A 25,818-nucleotide genomic window follows, 5' to 3' on the forward strand; every position below is an offset into this window, starting at 1 on the left:
TTTGTCTAAGAGTGTAATATCAGGTTCTCATACAAACAGTCGGGTACAGTAGTAGAGCAGCAGCTTCCCTGCAGGTTTATTTTATGCGGACGACATTGTGTTGCTAGCTAACAAGCAAAGTGATTTGCAACATCTGGCTAATACCTATAAACAGGAAGGCGAGAATTTAGGCTTGAAATTTAGCGTTAGAAAATCAGGTGTTATGGTATTCAATGAAAACAGTGAACACAGTGGCAATGCAGGGCCAGAAAATATCGGGCTATGTGGAAAGGAGTAATGGTTCCAGGGCTTACGTTTGGAAATGCGGTTGTTTGCTTGAAATCAGAGGTACAATCCGGACTCGATCGCAATCAAAAGTCAGTGGGACGCCTCGCATTTGGCGCTCACGGGAAGACTACAAATGAAGCTGTGTAGAGTGATATCGATAGGGGCTGTACAAGTTTTCAAGTGAGGGAAGCTCACAGTAAAATTGATCATAAAGAACGACTGAGGAATATGGAAGAAAGTAAATGGGGTGGGAGAGTTGAGGTATTTGTACAGGAAAAACATTGATTCACAGTGGAGGAAAAGAACCAGGAAGCTTACGGCGGCTTCCTGGTTATGCGGCTTGTAGGGTGAGAACACAGCAACAAAGAACGTCAATTGGAAAGTCAGAGAGGCTGAAATAATCTCATGGATGGCGGCAATTGAGAAGAAACCTGCCATGAGTGACTATCGAGGAAAAAACGAAATAAGGAAAGATACTTTATCATAACTCAAAGGGAAGCTCATTACTTTACGAAGCGAGATCAGGATGCCTTAGAACACGCACCTATAAAGCGAGATATAAGAATGAAGAAGAAGCATGTGCTTGCTGCGGTAAAGCTAGGGCAATGATGGAGCATGTTTTATCAGAATGTGAAGATATCTGCCCAGCGGTCATTTGGGCACCACTGGACTCCTTGAAGCCCTTGGGTTCAGCGAGAGCAGGGGGATAGTAAACATGTCCGCAATAGAGATTAGTAAGAGGCAATTGGAAGATTAGTGGAAGTAGGAAAACGACGAAAGACAGAGACGTACAAAAACAAAGTTCACTATAGGGGGTCAGAAAATTTGGTAATGGGAATTCATCGTGCATTTTTTTTCCTTCTTCTTTTTTTTTCTTTTTTACCTAGGTATAGATTAGGCCATATGATAGGAAGAGCTTGGTGCACGGTGCAACCCACCGCCCCATTCCAAAGGGGACGCGTACAACATCCCTCCATCCATCCAGAGCGCTGGATTTGCCACTGAAGCTGCTTTTTGGTCATGGGGCGCAGACCATTCGGGCATCCCGCAACATCACAAGGAAATTGACTTCTCTGCTACTTGCAAGTTGTGCAAGTTTCGCAAGCCAGCAAAACCATCTCTGTACTACGCGATAGCGAATCTAGTGAAACGCGAAAGCATGGCCGGCAATGAGTCGACCGAAAATGAAACCTTTCGACCGCCCGTGTCGTCATCAAGGGTAATTTCAATGAGTTCTTTCTTCTAACAAATGAAGTAAAACTGGACAAGGAGCACTTTATTTCGTCTTATAATACAAGGATGTTTTTTGCTACGAATCGTTGAGTGCTTGTGACAAAATTTAATTCAGAAGTGCTTTTGTCATCGGGCAAGTGCTTTAGTGTCCTGGGGGAGTCTCTAACCATGTCCTGCATTTACCTCAATTTCTCAATTATTAGGGCTCTGTTCGCGTTAATATTGACGCCTTAGAGATTCTCGAGCACTAATCAATCACTTCACCTTGACTTCATATTTGCTTTTAGTGTCCCTTCAACAGAGTTACAAAAAAAGGATGTGTATCCCCCACCTCGCATTGATGACCTTATTTTCCATCTATTGACCTATGCTCCGCCGTAATTGGTAAACACCTGTCGGTGCTTATCAATTCAAAATGATGACGTTTGGTTACGTTACGCCCCGGCTACATTTGAGCACATGATGGAACCCCTTCTTCAAGTTTTCAAATGATTTACTTACTTGTGCTACTTGGACGACTTTACAGTATTCTCCACAACTATCGCAACACACCTCGAGCGCCTGTCAGCAGTCCTGGACGTTTTTCGGCGAGCGGTTTGCAACTCAATGCACCAAAATGCCCCTTTGGCTGTTGCCACATTATCGTGCTTGCACATCTCGTTGATGTGAACTAAGTGCAACCGGACCAAGGCACAAATGAACGCAGTTATGAACTTCCCTGTTCCGAAGTGTGCCAAGGATGTGTGCAGCTTCATCTGCCTTTGTTCGTACTTTTGCCGCTTCGTGAAACATTTCGTGGCTATAGCACGACGGCTAACTGAGCTTTTGAAGAAAGATGCCCCTTTTACATGGGGCAATAACGCAACCTCTGTCTTATTCTCTCACTTGATCAGCCTTCTCACAACGTCACCCGTGCTTGCCCACTTTGATCCTTGTGCATATGCCAAAGTCCGTACCTATGCCAACGGCCATGGAATGGGCGCAGTAGTAGCGTGACGCCATTGTTGCAACGACCGTGTTATCGCTTACACCGGCAGGCTTCTCTCGACTTCCAAGTGTAACTAGTCCATCACTGAACATGAGCATCTATGCCTAATTTTGGTGGTTGCGAAGTTCCGCTCATACTTAAATGACCGGCCCTTATGAGTCATTAAAGGCCATCACATGTTCTCCTTGTTGTCCTCACTGAAAGATCCTTCAGGACGACTTGGCTGCTATGCATTACATCTACAAGAATATCAGGATGTCTATAACAAGCTGACATTTCTAAATCCCTTGAGTTTTGCAGGCTTTCCCTGAGTGCATGCATGCCTTTGCAAAATTCCCTGAGTGACACAGAACTTTGTTTTACGTCAAGACAGGCTCACACCATGTTGCCTGATGCAGTCACTCTCTAGTAAGCATGGTAATGAAAGACTTAATCCAGTTTGAATAGTAAGGAGTGTCATTTATTTTATTCAAGAAAAAAATCAAAAGGGAGGGGTTAGTAAGACGAACAGCGAATAAAATATCTTTGAAAAAACTGGTAAGACTCATTGCAAATCGAGTAGAACACTCTCAAATATGAATAAAAAGGAGATGCAAACAGAAACAAATATGTTTTCGAATATGAGCTATTTTCATCAATTTATAGCAAGCTCATTGGTATGAGGCCCAAACTTTGTCACAAGTGAGATTCTCAACAGCTGGTGTGTCAACCACAACTGTCCTGCATTACTCTCAACCTGCACACACCACCTCAGTGTTGTGTTTCACTGCTTTAAAGTGTTTTATTTTGGTTTGGATGAGGGCCACCTCCATCTCAGCATCAGCCAACACTTTATTCTTTGAGCTCAGGCTCCATGAAAGAAGCAGCAGCAGGCTAGCTTCCTTTCCCGTTCATTCTTAATGCGTAGGTCTTTTCTGTTCTCGTGCTCCTTCCACCGCGCGTTCGCCCCACGGACCTCTTGAAGCATCCTCTTTGTCAGTTGTACAGTCAACATCCGATTTTTCGGACTTCCTAGAACCGCGAAAACATTAAAAAAAATTGGGCATTCTGAAAAAATGATTGCATGTGTTTTACTGCCATTAAAGGCTCAAATTGCCACAAGCACATCCAAAAAGGCCTACCAGCACACTTATTAGGCGTATCGGCGCTCGTACTGTGGCAGGAGATGGCGGATGGACGTGTGTATAATCTGCAGGCTTGGAGTGATGTCTGACACTGGCAAAAGATGCCGAGAGTGAGTGGGGCTATACTTATCTAGGTACAACCAAATTAGGAAGGCCCACTAAGCTTCAACAAAGACACTCCATCCCCAGAACAGGAATTGGCCTTCCTGGTGCAGTATTCGGCCACTCCCTCCCTCATGATTCCTACAATTAATCCATGGCCCTCAGTCCCCAGCAGCAGTGGAGTATGTGACCAAGGCGGCAGTCAGACCTGTAACGCAGCAGACAGTGCTAAGAATCTCTGGACCTGGACAGGTCGTGGAAACTGACCCTGGAAACCTTTAACACCCGAACTCTGTCGAGTGAGGCTAGCTTAAAAGTACTCTTTGAAGAACTATCAGACATTGTTTGGGATATCAGTGGCCTTAGTGAGATTAGAACTGGTGATTATAATACATTGCTGGATAACGGACATGCCATCTGCTATAGAGGTCTCCCAGAAAGAGGCAATACGGGATAGGATTCCTAATCCATAAAGACATAGCAGGAAATATTGACGAATTCTACAGCATTAATGACAGGGTAGCAGTAGTCGTAATCAAACTTAATAAGAGGTATAGATTAAAGGTAGTATAAGTCTACACTCCAACATCCAGTCACGATGATGTGGAAGTAGATCATTTTTATGAAGATGTTGAATTAGCCATGAGAAAAGTGCAAACTCAGTATACAGTAGTAATGGGCGCCTTCAGTGCAAAAGTGGGGAAAAAGCAGGCTGGTGAGCAAGCAGTTGGCAATTATTGCATTGATTCTAGGAATGATAGAGGAGAGATGCTGGTAGCATTCGCAGCAAGGAATAAGCTACGAATAGTGAACACCTTTAATTGTCAGGAAGCGTAGCAACAGAAAGTAGACCTGGGAAAGCCCTAATGGTGAAACAAGAAATGAAATTGACTTCATACTTTCTGCTGATCCCAGCATAGTGCAGGATGTAGAAGTGATACGTAGGATAAAGTGCAGTAATCATAGGTTAGTGAGGGCTAGGATTCATCTCAATTTGAAGAGAGAAAGAGCAAAATTGGTCAAGAAGAAAGAGGTCAACCTAGAGGCAGTAAGGGCAAAAGCAGACAAATTCAGGCTGGTACTTGCAAAGAACTATGCAGCCTTAGAACAGAGAGATGAAGATGACACAGAGGTAATGAATGAAACCGTAACTAGGCTGCAATTGAAGTGGGAGGCAAGGCACGTGCCAAGGCTACCAGTAGGCAAGCTCTCCCAAGTAACAAAGGACCTAATAAAGAAACGACAAGAGACTCACAAGATAAGATAAATTCGGAACTGTCAAAACTGATCAACAAGGTGAAAATAAGTGATATTCGAAACTATAACATGAGAAAGACCAAAGAAGCCATAAAAAATGAGCGCAGCCTGAAATCAGTGAGAAGGAAACTTGGCACACGAGAAACCAAGATGTATGCACTGAAAGATAAGCAGGGTAATATCATCAGCAATCTCGAAGATATAGTAAAAGAAGCAGAAGAATTCTATACTGACTTGTACAGTAGCCAGAGGAGTCGGGATACCTCCATTAGAAACAGTAATGAACAGTATACAGAAACTCCTGTGATGAGGTCAGAAGGGCCTTGCAAAACATGAAACGAGGAAGAGTGGCAGCAGAGCATAGAGTAATGCACAATTTAAACAAAGATGGAGGAGACATCATGCGTGAAAAGCTTGCGGCCCTTTATACAACACGTCTCACGACTTCAAGGATCCCAGAAAACTTGAAGAATACAAATAATATACTAATCCACAAAAAAGGAGAGGTTAAAGAATTGAAAAATTATAGGCCCATTAGCTTACTCCCAGTATTCTATAAAATATTTACCAAATAATCTCGAATAGAATAAGGGCAACACTGAACTTTAGTCAACCAAGGGAACAAGCTGCCTTCAGGAAGGGATACTGTACAATGAATCACATCCATGTTGTTAATCAGGTTATCGAGAAATCTGCAGAGTACAATAAGCCTCTTTATATGGCTTTCATAGATCACGAAAAGGCATTTGATTCAGTAGAGATACCAGCAGTCATAGCCTGGCATTACGTAATCAAGTACAGACCGCTTACATAAATATAGTGGAAAATATCTATAGAGATTCTACAGCTACCTTAATTCTATAGAAGAAAAGCAGGAAGATACCTATAAAGAAAGGAGTCAGACAGGGAGATGCAATCTCTCCAATGCTATTCACTGCCTGCTTGGAAGCAGTATTGAAGCTATTAAACTGGGAAGGCTTAAGAGTAAGGATCAACTGCAAATATCTCAGCAACCTTCGGTCTGCCGATGACATTCTTCTATTCAGCAACAATGCAGATGAGTTACAACAAATGATTGAGAACCTTAACAGAGAGAGTGTATGGGTGGGGTTGAAGATTATTATGCAGAAGACAAAGATAATGATGAATAGCCGGGCAAAGGAAGAAGAGTTCAGGATCGCCAGTCAGCCTCTAGAGTCTGTAAAGGAGTTCTTTTACCTAGGTCAATTAATCACTGGTAACCCTGATCATGGGAAGGAAATTCATAGAAGATTGAATAAAAATGGGTTGGAGCTAGCGCATGCGGCAGACATTATTGTCAGCTCCTGACTGGAATTAAGCTTACCCTTACCATTGAAAATGAAGGTGTACAATCAGTGCATTTTACCAGTGCTGACATATGGAGCAGAGACTTGGAGACTGACAAAGAAGTTTGAGAACAAGTTAAAGACCACTTAAAGAGCGATGGAACTAAGATAGGCATAACGTTAAGAGACAGAAAGAGAGCGGTTTGGATCAGAGAGCAAATGCATGGACAGAGACTAGAAAAAAGTGGTGCTAGGCAGGTCGTGTAATGCGCCGGTTAGATAAGTGTTGCACCATTAGGGTTGCAGAATGGGTACCAATTAAGAGAAGGGAAACACAGTCGAGGACGGCAGAAGACTAGATGGAGCGATGAAATTAGGAAATTCGCGGACGCTAGTTGGAATCGGTTGGCGCAGGACAAGGGTAATTGGAGATCACAAGGAGAAGCCTTCGTCCTGCAGTGGATATAAAACAGGCTGATGATGATGATGACGGTCCCGTGACAATTGCCCCTTCCTACGCTTGTTATACTTCACCGCAATACATTTGCGTATGCTTCACCGCTTAACATTTCTGTATTAAGGCTAAGCTGACTTTTGGGAACTGGCATTATGCAACGCGCCGTGCTTTGAGAGCTTCGGAGCCAATCCCGAGGACCACAAGGACGGAGTCGGTGCCATTGCTTACAACGGCGAATTATTTCAATGAAAAACACTGCGCCGAACGGCAAGAAGCTTGTTGAACAGCTAGGCCTAGCGTTTACCACGGTGGCGAGGTAATCAAAATGGCGGCAGTGGTGGCTTTGATTAATTACTGAAGTACTAAAGCGCCAAACAGACGACAGAAGAAGAGACACGGACGAGCACTCGTCCGTGTCTCTTCTTGTGTCGTCTGTTTGGCGCTTTTGTACTTCAGTAACATGCACCAACTAGCCTAACAAAAAGTTCTGCTTTGATTAATGCCGTTTCGGAACTGTGGTCACGGCAAAAAGTCCGGAAAATCGGACAGCGAATGGCTCTTGCGTCTGAAATTTCAGACGTTCTTATACATTGACTCTACGGGTATGTGGTGGTGCCGCGGAGTCGTCCGAATTATTGGGCGTCCGGAAAGTCAGTCAATGACTGCTCACTGGCAACTCCTCCAGCCGATGACACGGCGTCAAAAAACGATTCGTTACGATCCCTCTCTGTTACGCGAGCCAGCATTACCGCGACTTTCGTTCCCTTTCAATAATATTACAGCTAATTTTCCCTGATAGAAGCACAAATTCCCGAAGCTTTCCCTGAGTATTTCCAGACTATTCAATATCCCCGAGAATTCCCGGTTTTCCCGGTTGTTAGACACCCTGAATTACATTCGTATTTTGCCATCTACAAGTCTAGCCGTCTCCACAGGGACCCTGACTGCCTGTTTCGCTACCCAGACGACGAGCTTGACGACAGCGACCACAGCACCACCAACTGCGTTTTCTCTGCGTCTGCCTTCACTAACATAGTGGACGAGAAGTACAGGGACCTGTTGGCTGCGAGTACTTATCAAGAGTCTGCACTCTCCAACTACTGACGCTTCTGATCGCGGATACATTCTCCAGGACGGCATTATATACACTGCAGGAACTTCCACCATGACGTAGCTGATCTTGTCGTTCCCAGACACCAACGACGGACTGTGCTCTTTGCAATCCATGATGCGCTGTTACGATAGGCCAGCGGGGGCAGTGACCTTCCAGCCTGTCCTGCACCAGTGCGACGAAATGTTTAGTGAAGCAAGGCGTCCCCTCGGACAGACCTGCGGCGACAGCAATGCGAGACACGTTTGGCGAATCGAATGTTGTTTGATGACTCACTGTCGCCGTCACGGACGATGGGAGCAAGAAGCTCCTGGAAAAAGGGCGTTCTACGCCGTTTCCTCACGAACTCCGGTAACATATTCTTGATCGTTCGACAGACGCTCCAGCTAAATGCTGGGTTATCCCGGGAATCAAGACGCGCCGGTTTGAGTCAAGGGTGACAATCCCTAGCTGCCTACTAAACTTTCCTCCTTTCTTAGTGTTCTGGGAACAAAGGTGCCGGAGCGCTTATGCACACCCTCGGTCTCAAGGCCGAGAGGAGAAGCGGCGACTTTGAACGCTCCGGTTGGAGGAAGGTGTGACTGCAGATTTCCCTGACCTAGGGACATAGTGAGGACCAAAGGGGTTTAAGCGGACTGCTGGAGTGTGCCAGCGTGTTCTGATGTGTGGTCCTCAGAAATATTTTTGCTGACCTGTAGCTCGGGATTCGAGAACGAGGTACTGCCCCCCGTGCTCCGGCCAGTGCGATACCCCGTGTTTTATGTAAATAAGTTTGCAGTTCCAATGTAAATAAACCCTCTGTTCCGTTCCTCATCCTCTCGACCGCGTAATCTTCACGAAAGAAGCAACCAACGACAAGTAAAGTCGACGACGGCGTGGGCCTGCTTATAGCCTCCGTGTGACGCCTCGGAAGCGTAGGCCAGCTACCCGTTACGAGACGCACCGGCGGCGTAGATTAGAGAGCGACCCTCTGTGCGACGCCTGGCTCCTAGGCCACGACCCCCGGCTTCTACAGCGCCCACTGCAGGACGACAGCCTAGGGTATCTCGCATGAACGACCGCGTCCGCCGCCGCCGCTTCTATTAGCCCGGTGTCGCTTGCTCCTATAGGCGCCGTCTACAGGGGTGGCTCCGGGGCTCGAACCCCCTCAGGAGTTTTCCAGGGGTGGGTGCCCCCCCACACACACACCTAAAGTATCATTACCAAAGCTTTGTCACCCACTTCATTTGAGGTTTCCTTCGACTTTCCTCGACGTTTTCACTTGAAAGTTTACTGGGGTTAATAGGTTACTCATTGTTGACGTGGGCGTGCACGGCTTTTAATTTATTGTTTTGCTTTATTTCTGCAAATCCTAACAATAGGAGGATACGCGCACTAGAAGCACTAGGAAGCCCCATCTGTATTTTTTCACTTCAACATTGTTTTAAAATTCCACTGTAAACAGCATGCACACCCACAATATACTTAAATATACACACAGGCCAAAGTTTATTATATTTTTGGAAGAGATGGAGGTAGCCAATTAAAAATTATCTCTAAAGGTATGGATAGCCTATGCCTAAGAAAGTATACCTTGCTGCATGTTCACCCCGTTTTAAATTACTTTGCGTGCTTCTTTTAGCACGAAAAAGACCCAAAGGCTTCAGTGACCTCTTCAGCAGTCTTTTATCAAGGGTGTGTGAAATACACGTGAATGTTGTGTCTCAGTATTGCTTCCCTTTCCAGTAAGCAATGCATACGACTGAAGAAAAAAAAATATTTCTAATAATTTACATTTATTAGGGATGGAAACATCGTCAGTAGCATGCAAAGGTCATACATATATGCAGGATGTCCCAATTAGCTATCACGCACCAAGAATAAGAAGAAAGAGCAATGCGTTACTCGAATAAAACCTAGTGCATATTGTTTACAGTACAGTGCAGTAGCTGCCAGTAATTGTATCGTTACTGAGATTTAACTAGGTAATTGCAATTAATTGTGTACCTCGATACGTACTATACTAATTATCGAAGTGTCAATCAGGCATTTGAAGGCACAGCCAAGGGACATCTAAATGCGGTATGTTCAGCGACGTACTAATTGCGCACTTATTTTTTTTTTCCCCGACTGATAAATAAAACTCCGTGGTCGATATATAGAGAATACCACGTGACTGCGATCCCACCCGGATCATAAAGCAGCGCCCTCGAACAGGCTCCCTCCGAGTTATCTAGAATGAAATAAAGGAAAACATCGTGATCGAGCTGGTACCTTATGTGCCGCGCCCCCGGCCGAAGTAACACGTCGCGTTTGTTGTTGTCTATAGCTGTTGTCTTAGCGTAGATAAAGAGCACGGATGTTTTCTTTTTTTGTTTCCACAATATCTAACACTACAAAAGCGAATTGACAACGTCGGTGCAAAGGTTTAAAGGTGCGTTTTGTTTCGTCCCAGTCACCAGGCCGCAGATATATATATATATATATATATATATATATATCAGTCATGGAAGTGTGGCGGTAGACCAATCGCATCGACCATCATCAGAAATTATGAAAACATAAGACAAATCGGTAACTTCGAGAAACAGCGGAGGAGGACTCCATCTTTGACTCCTAGCTTACGCACAGATGTTCTAGCATTGATGGCCTCAAACCATCATGCTAGCGTGCGGGACGCCCAGGTACTAATTTCCACGTCATCAGTTTGGACGATTCTAAATGACGGCCTTTCACATGTACTGCTTAACCAGCACCAATGCTCAGAAGGGACCTGTAGAATCTTCTAGATTTCTCGAATCGGGTCCTCACAAAAGCTGATGAGTCACCGGACTTTTTGAGCAACATCATGTGCACAGATGAAACCAATTTTCGCAGAAACGCCTAGGCAAATTTGCATAATTCACACTATTGGAGTGACTACAATCCACGCTGGGTAAAGCGCACTCGGCTCCAGTACCAGTGATCGCTCAATGTGTGATTCGGAATTTACACCCGTGCTATAATCGATCCCATCTTCTTCGATCACACACTGACTGGACAGCGTTACGTGAACGAAATCCTTGAAGGTGTGGTGGATGAGTTTCTCAGCGAAGTCCTGCTGTCACGTCTTCCACTTCAGTGGTATCAGCAAGATGGGGCGCCAGCACTCAGCAGCAGCCGAGCCCGAAACTGGCTGGATGCGACTTTTCATGCGTAATAGATTGGAAGGCACGGGCCTGTAAATTGATGGGATAAATCACCTGACCTCTCTCCGTTCGATTTCTTTCTTTGGAGTTATGTGAAAGATCGTGCTTACATGATCGAGACGAACGTCAGATTAGTTCAAGGCAAGGATAACGGATGTCTGCCATAGAATTCCGGCGTCGGTCATCAAGAAAGCCACTGAAGATGTGATAAAACGGACACAGTACTGCGTAGCTGCAAAAGGAGACATATTCGAACGCGTCCATAGGCTGGTGTTCAACGGAGCTGACGAATTCATTGATTTTAAGGGCACAGTGAAATCGGACTTTTTTTTTTATTTTTTTTTTTTTTTTGTGCAGGCATCCTGATTGCTAACTCGGCTCATTTAGGAGTGTTATATTTACTTTCTTGAACGCATCGGTTTTCTCTTTTGTCTACATGTTGATCGCTTCAGGGTCCGCTTTATTCGCTTTTATTTTTTGGCACCAACCTGTTTTTGCAGCACGTATACACTATCATGAAAAATAAGACGGTCACTTTAATTTGGTCCGAAGCAAGTTTCTGGCACGAAATGTAGCTTAGCCCACACTCTTTCGATGCGGTGCGAGCAATGCCCGGATTTTGAAACATTCTACATGCCTACTACATTGCTTTTCGCATTTCATGCGTGGTCTGAGCGGCGCTCCGGCCGCGTTATCAAGGGGCTTTTGTTATCAGTGTGATCAGTCGAGCTCGACAGACGGATAATAAGTGTGACGTGGACATGAGAGGGAGGAATAGCTGCGAAGCCGCGAAACCTGCCGTTGGTGCTCCTTCCACCATTATCAAGGTGATGCTCTCTCACTTCGGCTTTGCGACAGGCAATGCAGTTGGTTTCAACCAGTTTATTTGAGCGCGCTGCTTTATGATGATGGTGGGAATGCACTGACGTGGTATTTTTCATGTTTCCTGAGGTTTTTTGGCAGTTAGAAAAATATTGCACGCAATTAGTACGTCGCTCTAAACACCGCATATAGAAGTCATTGTGAGACGCCTATAAAAATGCCTCATTGACACTTTGAAAATTAGGACAGTACTTCTCGAGTTCGACACTTAATTGCAATTACTGAATTAAATCTCAAATAACGAAATAATTACTGGCGGCTACAGCACTGTACTGGAAACAATCTAAACATAGGCCAAACGTCTAAACATAGGCCGAAATAGCGTTTTTGCGGAATTCAGGCTTTTATTTTGGAGCCTGTGAGCAGCACATAGGCGAAAATAATATTTTACAAAATAGCACGCTTTTATAGCAAGTTCTACAAAAGTAATTCGAGGTTTTCCATCATGGCCCTTTTCTGGGGAAAGTTTCGCAATAACGCTAGGATTTGCGCGTTTTCACCTCGGTGCTAAGGAGTAAAAAATATGAAGTTATATTATGAAACTGTTTTCTAATGAAAGAACAACGTTCACACAACACAAAACCCCAACTTTGAAATAATGCGAAAAACGGTAGATTTTTGGCGAATTTGTTTTTTGCACCTGGTTTTCCATCATTTCTGGAATTCAAATGGCGCTCACGTGGCCAAATTTTTTTTCCGTTCAAAATATTTTTGGGAAAATACTGTGCAAGTAACGCTTATATACTTGTCATTTTTTCCGTAATTTTTTGAGAGAAATTATTTTTCTCGAGCGTCACGGTTGAGACATTTTGCGTGGAATGACGCAGCTAATTAACCCACAGACTGCAGTGGGGAGAACACTATCGCCGAGAGAGAGAAGAGAAACAACTTTATTTGACCAAGGGGTTCGGACACGTAGTCGATGTGTCCGGGGAGCTCAGTGTGTGTGCATAAATTACAGCGTTTGTAAAATATTTCTTCATCAAGTACTCGAAAGTGTTACATGGCCGTTATTCGCTGTTTCCCAGTGTGTCATGAGAATTCTACCTCAAACCGAGTTCGCACGTGGTTAAAATGGAGGAATCTATACTGAATGCCGGGGTATCAATAAATACTGTTTTTGCAATGAACGGTAAAAGAAAAAGAGAGAAAAAGAAAAACATTTGTTGTCTTGGTGGCATGTCAAGCTGCAAGATAAGGTCATTTGAACAATTTTTGATGGGGCATTCGAGTTGCAATCACAGATCCTTGTTTAGTCTGATCGATTTGGGTCCCTCTAAGATATTAAGCTCTACCCATTTACAGAAGGGCCTTACTTAACCCTCCTTTCTTCTGTCTCAAAAACTGCTAAATTTTAAAAGAAAGAGAAAAGAATAAGCCAGTATAGTTGCAGGACAAAGTGCACCCACTAGGATATTCAGAGTGGACAAACAAGCGATATATTATACGTACATCGCTCTGCAATGTTCAACTAATTTGTGAATAGGTACTTGGCAGACATCTGTAAAACAGTGTAACTATTTCACGTAAGCTATAAACTAATATATTACACTAGTCCGCATTTTACGCTCTAAAGATAGTTTGCTGGCCTTTTTTTGTGTGTGTTTTAAACTTGCGGCTTCGATTAAAAAAGAATGATTCCAAGTGAAAGCTGGACAACTGTAAAAGTTATGCACGATGTTTAACATTCTGACCGGGGGGGGGGGGGGGGGGGGGGAGCAGCGAGAAGCTCCTTTCTGGGCTGTGGTGCCGAAGTGCAAAGGCACGCGCGGCAGCGTCTGCAATGCTTTTGCACGGGGGCACAGCATTGACGCAACATTTGCACCACAATAATAACCAATACGTCAGCAATGGCTGTTCGTGGTAGAAACATTTGCCTTCTCACGCAGTATTTGATGTGTGCCATATGGTTGCACACTACTAAAAGTGGTTTGTTTCCGCGAAGAAAATATTCCACTATTCCAGCTACCTGTCCTTGAATTTTGCGACTTTCAGTGTGCTTTTGTAGGCCCGTTATGTTAGTTTTACTCATGTTTGCTTTGCGATAGCGCTTGTCAAGTTGTCGTTCACATTGTTGTCACCTGAGCCATTATCAGTCTTCCCGCTCTTGGTTACGCTTGTTTTCCGAATTCTTTCTATTGGTGATGGGAAAGTATTTTATTGTGGATCAAAAAGCTCGATTGGTGCTTTCGCAACGCCCTTGCAGCGGCAGTATTCGCGGTAGATCACCTTCGTGAGTATCGCTTTCAGTGAGCATTCATTTGGACAAATGCGCAGACAGGATGCATCTCGAGTCAGTGAGGGTATACCGCGTGAGACGTTACGTCATGAAAAACGCTAAATTATCGCCGAACGTGAACAATTTGACAATGCGGCACCCACCAGTGTTAAGACTCGACACCAAACCATTTAAACCAACTAAAGCGGAGATTCTGCTGCGGCCTTCCAAAGCTGGCGCATGAAATCATGCGGTCCCCCAGAAACAGTAACCAGCGATCCATGTGTGCACGGACGGCACAACCTTACGCATAAAGGAAAAAGTAAATAAGTAAGAAAGAAAGAAACAAACGAAGAATGCCAGCTCGCGTCCTGCAGGCGCCAACGTAAGCAGGTTGCCTTATATAATCGAAACATCCATGCGCACTCGCGAACACGGCACTGAGACAGGCCTCGATGGTGCGGAGAATAGAAGAAACAAAAACAGAGCTACGCTGGCTGCAAAACGAAAAGGCGCGAGGAAGGCGGCGAAGCGATGACGTCCACAATCCTTCGTTCGCAGGCAGTTTCAGTCGAGGAACTGCGGTTTTCAGTGACCACACTCTGCGTTTTGCCAGTCGGTTAAGGGATCCTCAGGTGGCACTTCAATACCAACCTCGTATTATTTAAAGCACTGTAAATTATCTGCAAGGGACAGCCGCGTTAACTCTACATTGGACATGCTCTACGTCAACTGCATGCTGATATCTATTCCTTGCTTCCTCACAGATCAGTATCCCTGCATAAAGAAAGCGAAAAAAAAAGTAAGATGAAAGGTAGATGTTTCCGCCTGCCAGCTTCTCTTTGTCACACGTCTGTTTACATTTCTTTTTATTGATGCAGGAAAACGGCGCTTCTCACCACGAGGAATGTAATGCGTTCGGACGCTTACGTGGTCGGATTATATAGCAGCTGAAACAAGTGCTCCAGAGGCGAAGCATCTACAAGACAAGACAACATGGCTTTCCGTGCCGTAGCATCTGGCCTTCCAGCAGTACAAGCATGCTGCTTTAAGACTGGTACATTTTCCTCTGTTATAGGCTGCCTTCTAGCCTGTACTAAAGCGACATAATAAACGCCATTAACTCACTGTGTCGATGTGCATGCCTATTCTATTGTTTCCTACCACCACACAAGCGATCTTGTTGCGCTTGTTTCTGGTTGTGTGTTGAAATGCATACTGTATCCAACGCTTTAACTATATGTAGCCCAACTGGGTAAGCCACTTTATTCATTAAAGAACATTTTAAAAAGTATCAATCGAAAGTCAATATGTAATTGAGCATTTAGATGCTTAGGTGAATTTTCAACACCAAGCATTTAGCAACAGCTGTTGTGAAGTAGGATTCCTGAAAGTTAGTACTATAGGGTACAGGAAAAGTATGCTAATAGATATTTGCAAGCCAATTTTGCACATGGGGTTACGAAACTTACTGAAGTTGTCCAATTGAGCACGCAGCACGTTTCAGCTGCATTATAGCTCAACATGTATGAGAACAGCGCTTCATTACACCTGCGGAAATAGTATTGCATTTCGCATAGCAGGCCACGGCTCCGTCTTTAGCAAATTTCTGAATGTCCGCTTCTGTTTGTCATAGGCACGTCCTGTACACGTGTCTTACATGTCGTACTTCAAAAGACATCTGAAATATGACTTTCGAAGGCAAATGGATGTCCTTCAGACGTCCATTCAAGCGCGATTAAAAGCTAACTTCTGGAGTTTTACGCGCCAAAACCAGATCTCATTATGAGGCACGCCGTAGTGGGGGGTGGGGGCTCCCGATCAGTTCTGACCACCTGGGAATCTTTAACGTGCTCCCGATGCTCGGTACACGGGTGTTTGTGCTTTTCGCCCCCATCGAATAGCGGCAGCCGCAACCGGTATTCTATCCCGCGAACTCGTGCTCAGGTGCGCGACGCCGTGGCCACTAAGCAACCACGGCGCGTTATCTGAAGCGAGATGAATAAGCGAATCCGAGCGGCTCGATTTATTAGGTATAATCACAGGAAGAAAAAGACAATGAAGCCCGAGAAAGCGTCCGGGAAGTTAATTGTTATGTTTAATTGAATTGTAGAAATATTAAGGTAAATGGGAATTAAAGTGGATCAAAAGATAACTTGCCGCATATCTCCTAAGAATAGTACATCTACAGATGGCCATGTATATATAATAATACGTGTGCACTTGTGTGATGTGTACTCAGGATTGTAATGTTCTTTGATAATGGTCAGTAACATAGTAAATATATCAGTAGAATTTGTATTAAATGTACTTGTTCATACCCCTTAAGTCAGGTATGGCAACGTACCAGGAATGATAGGAAAATAATAGCAATTAAAAAAAACGTCACGCTAACAATTATCAGACGTCAGGCACAGCTCACGACGAAATGCGCGAACCGCGGACAGCGACCTACCGCCGAAGCCTCATCCAACTTAACTCCGTTGTTTTCCGCGTTGTTGTTATGCGGGAGCCTGCCGAAGTTCACTGGCTCGCTTGTGCTTAGCCTTGTGGACAAGTTCGGCAGCAACGCTAGCACCAAGTTGGTTGCTATCTTAAGAGGATGCTTTAGCTCAGATCCAGCACAAATTTCAGTGTTCAAGTGCGTATAAAATGCAGCTGTTTTACGAGACATCCACTGGACCGATCGAAACGTCGGTCAGCCTGTTTGAGGCAGCTTACTTCTGCTCGTCCAACTTTCATCCCACAGTGTGGTGCGCTTCCATCTATGGGCCACCACTTTCACTTTGGAAGTCCGCCTCGAGACCCATGCGCACGCCGAGTCAGCAGCCCCGAAGAGTCCTTTTCAACATCGCAGGACACAACGTCGTCCCATGTTACTTCTTTTAAAACCAACGTTTATTTTTTTACTCTTCTCTTCTAAAGCCCACCTCCACGAAGTTTTGTGTCGCCTGTCTCGTCGAGTAGACGTATCGGAGTACATTTTACGCAGCCGAGGCTCACGAGCACGATGAACATCTGTGACGTAAGTGTGCAGGAGTTTGGAGACGACGGGCATATAGTGGCGCTGGTTTGTACGTCGCGAATGATCCTACAGCCGCATCAGTAACGGTGTACTCACGGAGTGTACGCGTGTACGTAACTTGTTTCTGGCAGTTTTGTCCAGTAGTGAGAAGGAAAAAAAACAACTTCGGACATTGAGCGGCGGGTCACGTGAATTTCAATGCGGCTCCAATTCGCTTGAGTGCGCTGACCGCTGCCACACACTAACACTTTGGGTATAAGGCACTATATCATGTTTGACGCGATGTCCAACGTGCCACTTTACGTACGTTTAGCAACGACGAGAGTATCGTTTCACCTTTGTCGTGTTACCTGCAGCCAAGCGCTAACTTGTTAGTGTTTTTCGAGCTGATGATTAATTTCTTTTTCATGAAGAAACGTGGCATAAATGACTGTATATTGCCACGACATTTAACTATTCTGTAATTATGAAGACTTGCCAGAAAACACCGGAGCGGCTTCCTTTAATACAGTCTGCAGCAGTATGGTATAAAATTATAAAGGTTTGACGCATTATAGACACTCCGTCATAATTCGTGACTAAGGGGGATAGTTCAGTGCGTAACTCCTGAGAACGCTTACACCTCTCGAGTGGGAGCTGCAATTGATCACGTCTATGCAAGGCCGTGTAGAGGCGTTAACCGTCTAGCGTATAGATATGCGCCTGTGCTTGCAATTCTACCTGCACCTCGAGACCAAGGCCATGATAATGGAACGTGTCTAATAGTCCTAACGGCGCTGCGCTTACTTACGTCATCACCACGATCAGCCAGTCGTGAGCGGTAGATGAGGGAAAAAAAGAAAAGAATCGAGCAAAAGGAACCGCTGCATTATACGGGTCCAACAGTGTGTTGGAAGTCGCCGAGAATCTTCGTGTCCACCTCTTCCGACAGGGTGTTGGACATATATAGGGTTGTCTCAACCATCACGCACCAAGGTAAATGTGCGAGATAATCGGAGTATGTTTTGAGTTCAGCCTAACTGCATAATTAGTCTTAATTAATCAACTTCTCAAGTACTATAATTCGATGAAAAGTGTAAATGAGAACACTGGTGAGCAACATGAAAAACTCCCGATACAGCTTTCTGTTGCTCAATGCGTGCATCGTAAAAGTTTTTCCGAGCGTGAAAGAAGCCCTCGAATACACGCAATGTGCCTGGAACGGCCAGCCGCGCGAGGAAAGCAAATCAATCAATCAATCAATCAATCAATCAATCAATCAATCAATCAATCAATCAATCAATCAATCAATCAATCAATCAATCCTTTACTTAACGTAGCCAGGTAGAACCTTAAGGTTGAGTGCTGGCGCACGCATACATAAAAAGAAGAAAGACTACAGGGGAATATATGTTTAAAAATATGAATAAAAAGAACAAATATGAAAAAGAAAGTGTACATACGGAAAACAAACGCAAGGTAACGACAAAAGAAAAAGGAGGTGAAAGGCACTTGAACAATGTGTGAAACTATGAAACAAGAACGTAAAGCTCGGTAAAAAAATAATGACAGTGAGCTATGAAAAAAATATCTAGATCATGAAAATAAGCGCTACAATTAAAGGCCCGGTATTCTGTGTACGGTTGAGTGTCCATGCCAGGCAAGAACGTGGAAAGGCATTTTTCTGGTGGTCTTGGGCGGGATACAATAAATGATACAACAGAGGAGTTCGGGGCAGGCGAGGATACCATGAAGGAGTTTGAAAAAAAAAAAGAAAACAGAAAAACAGGTCAGCGCGATTACGTAGGCAGCGAAGTAAGGTCAATGAGAATAATCCAACAGTGCTAGAACGAGCTCCAGTGTCCGCCTAAGCACCGCTATTGAACATGACACAATGCTATCTGGGGATTTGAGCAATTTCATTTTCCCTGTAGATGTGCAGCGTTGCTAACATTAGGACAGAAATTCGAGCATGTTGGTTTTGCTTCTTTGGGTAAAAGATGCAGCCGCACGGCGGCTGTGATTCCTGTGAGCTACTGTGTAAACTACTTGACGCTGACGCTGTCGTTGTGGGCGCTGTGTCGGCGTGGTTTTCCACCAACCACGCCACTCCCGGCGCATTACCATTGTGGGCATGTGCCGTGTTCGCAGCTTATCATTGTCATGTACGCCATCTCTGTGCCGCAAACACTTTCATGAGCACGGCAACAGAGAAGTGCACGCAAACACGCCGCCATCTTTTTAAGAACAATTTCTATGCGATGCACGGAATCCACTACAGTCCACCACAGTACTGCTCGTTCTGGCCTTAGAAATACACGCACAGACGCCGCCGCTCTCGGAGTCAGTGTAAAGCGTAAAGCCTCGCACTAATTGCCGAGCACTGGCGAGAGATAGTGCAGTGGTTCGCGCCCTCAACTCCCAAAAACACATTGGCTTCAAATGCCGGTAAATGCTGTTGCGGAGTTTTCTTTTTCTTAGCGCTGTGGCATTGGTGAAGCCGGGTATGACGAGATAGCCTTAACGACGACAAAAATCGTCGTTGTGCGTCGTCGATGACAACGGTCGTCGTCAGCGTTAACGGAATGCACGGACTGAGAACAAGGCAAAGTTCATTTCGAGCACTTAACTGCCGTCGTAGCAAAGTGAGTGAGTGGAAGTTTATATTTATAATTAACAGACCTATCATCCATCCCAAGTGGTGAACCATTAGGGACCGCTAAATTATAATACTTTATCTGGACCCGTCCCGCCACCTCTATACAAAAAAAAAAAAAAAAGAAAATAGCAGCTTCTGTGTTTTCAAAGGTGCTTGGATGGCCCCAAGGAACTCGTGATGATGAAAGCGGTGGATAGGGAAACTTGTTTTGGCGGGAACTGCCCAGCGGCAGTTCAGGCGGCCTGCAAGGCACTTTCCGCAGACGGCTCGCACTGCGGAGAAGCGTTAAGTGCTTAGTGATGCTGGCCACGCGTCATCCGCTACCATGCATTGTAGCGAGGCACGAAAGACAATCCTCGCTTCCCAAGCAAGAGATACGCAATAAAGAAAGCAATACTTACGTGACCGCTATTTTGAAAGAAAACTTGGACTCGGATGCTGTTTTGTCGAATTTCCCAGTGAGCAGCCGACAGTGCCCGCTTTCAAAAGCAGGTGGGGGAGGCAGAGGGGGGTGGCATGACATACTTTGGCCCCCCCTGCGGTAAACACGCCTATTGCACGTGAACGAATAACCGCGGCCGCAAGTGCACTTTTAACGTGTACCCATTACTTGCCTTTGGCCTCGGGCCCAGACAACTTTCATAATGAACTTGTACGCTCTATGTCAAACGAAAGTGAATTCGGGTTACACAGTGGACGCACGCAGAGCGCGTAACGGCAAAATTTATTTGCATAGAAACAAAACATCAAGCAGCTGTGCAGTTTGAGTCAGCAGATGAGGACGCGGAGCTGTACCATGCAGTAAAAGTTTCTCTGAAGTGCACGTGAACGTCGAAAGTAACCATTCAATGTACTCCCTGCGTTGCCTCAATACTCAAGTTTTGCTAGTGAAAGTACTTGGCCAGCATGCTAGCTCGGCAGTTTAAACTTGGTACTTGCGACATCTGCTAGCTTTCTCGTGTATCCGCGTGCGCTTTGCAAGAATAGCCCGCATCCGCGAACTTAGTCTGAATTTTTAAGGAAACTCATGCATGCCTTGAAATGCATTTGTAAGTATGGCTTCTCCTCAAGAAGAGACATAGTGTGGAGAAGCCTACTTCGGCAACTGGCAGTGTTTATGTGTCACTAGTATGTGTAACCTAGAACGCTACTCGAGAAATGCTAACCGAATGAATGAACGATTTACAGTGGAGAAGATCACTGTTAGCAGCGCATGCACGGGGACAAAGAATCAGCCTTTTTTTGCAAAATAAGCGCGCTTGCAACGCCAACAGCTCGGTCAATAGCAGCTACAACAGTACATTCGTCGCGCTGCCATTTCGCCACACACTCTGCCAGACGGCACCCCTGATCTCCAATTAATTAATTATTCAAGCATAAAAAACAAATGCACGAGCCAAGGCGACACCTCGTCCTTTTTTATTCTCAGACTGGCGCGCTCAACCAATACCGCTCTATCAAGACATCAGTTTGTTTCAGTTTATTATTCTTTAAGTACAATGAATTGGTAAGAGACAATACACAGACGAGGGTCCCAAAGTTAAAGACTGCAACAGGACCCTCGGTTAATAATAACAATGTAGAGATGTATTAAAGAGGAGCAAGCTAACTAAAAGAAACATCGGCTATCTTCTGCATGTGCGAGGGTCCTGTGCAAGGAAAAGAAAAAAAAAATAACTATGGTATGTCAGCTCTCGCAACTTCTTACCAGCAGTGGTGAAGCCGTCATCATCCTACATACGATGCCTTCGTCGCATATACATATACTGCGAGTATATTGCCCGCGGCGAACTCTTGCGGAAACGCCTAGCATACAGTGACGCCCGTTTGAGGAGACGATGCCTTTGAGTAGACGCCACCAATTTTCGAAGGTTTAATGGCAGAACCTGCACGTTTCAACGAGGGCTTTAGTAGGGTGAAACACGTACGCCGAGTCAATTATGTGCCCAGAAATAATACTGAATTGACCACTTTCGCCGAAATTTGCGTATGCTCAACAGCTCTCCTCGCGTCAGTCGCGTCCACCCCTTCTCTTGCGCGGCTGAGTCAATAGACACCACGCTCTGCTTCATATATCGGAGGCTGTGACGAGAAGTTGGTCATCGCCCCCGTGGTGGCAACTAGGCACGTTTTCCTCGCGCCAGTGAATTTGCACACGAATTCATTCTCCAGTCTATTGCCGGCCTCGGGCTCGGGAAGAGGGCCTACGACTTCGTCCGATCCTTCCTTAGCCAGAGAACTGCCAAGCTCAAGATCAAAGGATACCTCTCGCAAGATATCACCCTCGGTTCACGCGGCACGCCTCAGGGCTCAGTCATCTCGCCAACATTATTTAACATCGCAATGATCGGGCTATCTAAGGAGCTCGCGAAGATTCAAGGAATCAACCATAGCATCTACGCAGATGACATCACCATCTGGTGCGTCGGCGGGAGCGACGGCCAAGTTGAAGCCGCCATGCAGAGCGCCATCGATGCGACCGAGCGCTTCCTCCACCCCCACTGGGCTCAGATGTTCTCCATCGAAATCTGAGCTACTTCTCTACAAGAAAAGACCCAGAGGCGGCGGCCATCGTGATTGGAAACCGGCGTCTGAGAGCGAAATACGGCTTTTCACTGGTGACGGGTCTTCGGTGCCCAGAGTGGATTCGCTCCTAATATTGGGGATGTATATCGAGTCTAACGGTCCCAATGAAACCGCACTGAGAAAGATCACCGCCAAGACGGAGAGTGCTCTCGGCCTCACTCGAAGGATCGCCAAGAGGCCCCGGGGAATCAAAGAAGACAATCTCATCGGCCTTATACTGCTTTTGTTCTCTGCCACCTTTCATACTCGGCGGCCATGCATAATTGGCATGTTGCAGAGAGGAACAAGTTCAATTCCATCATCAGAAAGGTCTTTAAGCTTGCCCTCGGCTTACCTACAAGCACCCACACCGAAAGCCTGTTGAAGCTCGGAGTCCACAACACGCTCGAAAAAATTATCGAGGCACACACACAGCTGCCCAGGCTATCCGGCACCCCGACGGACCGCAAGATACTCGACTAGATGGGCCTCAATCCTGTCGACCAGTGCCCCGACGCCGTGCGGATTCCCAGCGACATCAGGTCTCAACTGCACATCGCGCCCCTTCCCCGCAATATGCATCCCGCAAACAACGTCGGCAGACGTCGGGCCAGGGGTACAGCTCTACTCGAGCATGTCCGCAATAACCATATTGAGGCAAGCATCGTGGATGCCGGGGCATATGTCCAACAAGAGACACTCGCCGTCTCCATCGTCGACACCAATTCAAGGCTCACTTGCTGCGCTACGGTACGCACTTCCGAGGCCCGTGGTAGCCGAACAGGTTGCAATCGCGCTGGCTGTGCTCGATGGTCGCAGAGAGGCAATATATAGTGATACCAAGGCAGCCATTAAGGCCTACTAAACCGGTATGGTCTCCCCTCAGGCCCTCCGCGTTCTCCAAAGCGCCAAAAGTATCTCTCCGCATTCTCTCATTTGGCTTCCCGCTCACTTGGGGTCGATTGAGGGTTCTCCCTCTAACCCTAACGAGGGCGCGCACGAGGCCGCGCGAGGACTCACTGACCGCGCCGCCTCAGCAGTCCCCCTGCACCGCGGGGAACCCTTGCTCACGTTTAATGAAATCACCACACACTACTGTCAAGACGGGTATTCCCCCTCCCGCACCCCGCCTTATGCAGAGCGCGGGCGGTTACCCTTCCACTTTTACAAGCACGTGCGTATACCCTAACCTCGCGGTTCTTCATGTCATATACTCTGAAAGATATCCCAGTGCGGACTGCCCTGCCTGTGGACTAAGGGCAACATTGGACCATGTGTTGTGGAAGTGTGAAGCCATCGGCTCCTCCTTCAGCGAGGATAGGTGGGCTGCGCTCTTGGGCAGCCCCGAACTCAACGACTAAGCCCTGGCCGTCCAGAGTGCCTGCGATCAGGCCGTCAAGCTCGGCTTGGCGGTCCCTACGTGGGACTAGCCAGGTGGCGCGGGGTCTCCCCTGCGTCTTCTCTGGACCGAAATAAAGTTACTTCACTCACTCACCTGCTGTGCCACGTGCACGCGCATAAGCACGTGCAAAAGCGAAAAAAGTGGTTATTATTATTATTATTATTATTATTATTATTATTATGATTATTATTATACTCCGTACGCTGTTCAGTCTCGGGTCACGTAGCGAACCGGTACAGACTGCACTCGCAAGCACCCGATGACTAGAGGCGTGAAAACAGTGAAACGCTCCAGAGTCCCTTCACGCACATGACTGCAACCCAGATTCGCTAAAATGCCGCGAAGGTTTCACCTCTGAACTAGGCAAGAAATGACTAGTGGTACCTGCGGGTGGAAAGCACCGCAACTTTGCCACCGCGCTGGAAGTGACGTCACCCCCCCACCTCCCATACGACGTACGCTGAGCGTGCGAAGAACGCACTACCAGCGAGAGCATAGTTTTACCAACTAGTGGCGTCCGGAACGTTCTTTTTTTATTTATTTACTGACCGCTGACTCGCGGCATGGCGCCACGTTTGGCGCCCCCTGTGCAGAGTTCGCGCGAGCCCGTGCGCTGCCTCGGAGATTTCAACGCCCCGCCATCTCTGAAGCCACTGTTCAGCAGGTAGGGTGTTTCTCGAGAAGAGTTACACAAAGTTACGACAGTTCTCATTTCCAAGAGACACACCTCTGGCACTTCTGCGGTTTGTGCGACACGAACTCATGCGACAGGAATGCATTAACAGAAATGCGATATACTCTGAACTGGTGCAGAAGGACCAGGAAGAAAATGAGTGACAAACCTACTAGGATTATGTAATCGCGGCTGGGTTGTAATGCGCGGAGCCAGACCCAAAATAAACTCATCAGACAGTGGTCTGCTAGCGATTGTGCGATCGAACAGACCAGATTCTACCGTCCTCACGCGGACGCGGGACAAAAGCAAGACAGCCGTGCAAGTGTTTCTGGCATGATGTAGAGTTCATAACTTGGACCAGTGTCATGCAACCGATGAGGCGTCTATAGCTCCTCGCGAACGCGACACCTTACTCACTAAGCAGAGCACGCCCAGGTGTTTGTAGGACAGGAAGAGCGAACAAAATCATCCCGACCGAGGAATCTATGTCTCACTGGGCAGTGCCGTAAATTTAGCAAATGCTGGAAAATAAATAAATAAATGAAATAAATAAATAAATAAAGTTAACGTATAAAGTCAAGGTGAAGCAGGCGTTGGGACATGTAAGCTCTGAACAGGAGTCCTTTCACACAGGCACGTACCCAGGATTTTTCTTTCTTTTTTTTGGGGGGGGGGGTTGCTCAACCTAAGGTAACTTCCCTATGCGAATGAGGGGGCGGGGTAGTTGTACTAGTACAAATTTGAACAATGCCCACTATTTACCATAAAGACGCGTAAACCCGCAAAAGAAAAATGAAATAAGGTGTATCTCACAGCACGAAAAGTGCTGTACAATTAAGGAAAAGTCAGGCGAGGTAACGAGTGATAGTCATTTGCTGATGGGTTTAACGGTTATTGCAGGTTTTGACGATGGTTGCTCTTTCACATGATTTTATTTTCCACCTTATCTAACCTATATCACGGGTGTATGGTTCCGACGATCAGTTAAACAAAGAAGGTTGAACTAACGAAGCAATAGCGATGCGCGTGACCGTTGCAATACGTGGTGGCAACTACACGCATCTCGAGTTAATCGCGTGGGCACCGAATCGATGAGAAAACTAGCCTTGACACCCCAGGAGATGCCGATAACTACCGTCACGTAAAAGGAGTGAAAAAGGCAGCAAAATGTTGACCGCCGAATAGTTGTCAAGTCTCAAGATTTATTTGGCGGCGCTTTAGGAATGTGTATGAGGAGTGGTGGGGTGGGCGGGGAAGGAGGGGGGGGGGGGGGAAGGATATGCCGCTTAATTTCGTGGGGGGCGGGGGGCCGGGCACCTCCGGAAACGTGCCTGCTCGCACATCAGCTGCAAGCAGACTGCAGTCTCCTTGCAGATGCAATAACCATGAGTTCGTTCCC

The 25,818-nt window shown here is 46.1% G+C and overlaps 1 protein-coding gene and 1 long non-coding RNA gene across 6 annotated transcripts in view; one reads left to right on the forward strand and one right to left on the reverse strand.

Annotated features, from left to right (window-relative positions):
• LOC126547795 (uncharacterized) overlaps positions 1-15,241 on the forward strand; it is a 44,186-nt gene extending 28,945 nt beyond the window's left edge. For 3 of the 4 annotated variants that reach the window (XR_011890659.1, XR_008609162.2, XR_007602779.3), the window contains one exon: positions 14,995-15,241. This is a non-coding gene — a long non-coding RNA (uncharacterized lncRNA). Of the gene's footprint in view, positions 1-14,880; positions 14,916-14,994 lie in introns of all 4 variants that reach the window. The other variant, XR_008609163.2, reaches the window with a different exon arrangement.
• LOC140213731 (uncharacterized) overlaps positions 1-25,818 on the reverse strand; it is a 550,291-nt gene that overhangs the window by 196,044 nt on the left and 328,429 nt on the right. The gene's annotated exons all lie outside the window — the stretch shown is intronic.

The sequence above is a fragment of the Dermacentor andersoni genome, chromosome 1 (genome assembly GCF_023375885.2).
Source record: "Dermacentor andersoni chromosome 1, qqDerAnde1_hic_scaffold, whole genome shotgun sequence".
Classification (NCBI taxonomy): domain Eukaryota; kingdom Metazoa; phylum Arthropoda; class Arachnida; order Ixodida; family Ixodidae; genus Dermacentor; species Dermacentor andersoni.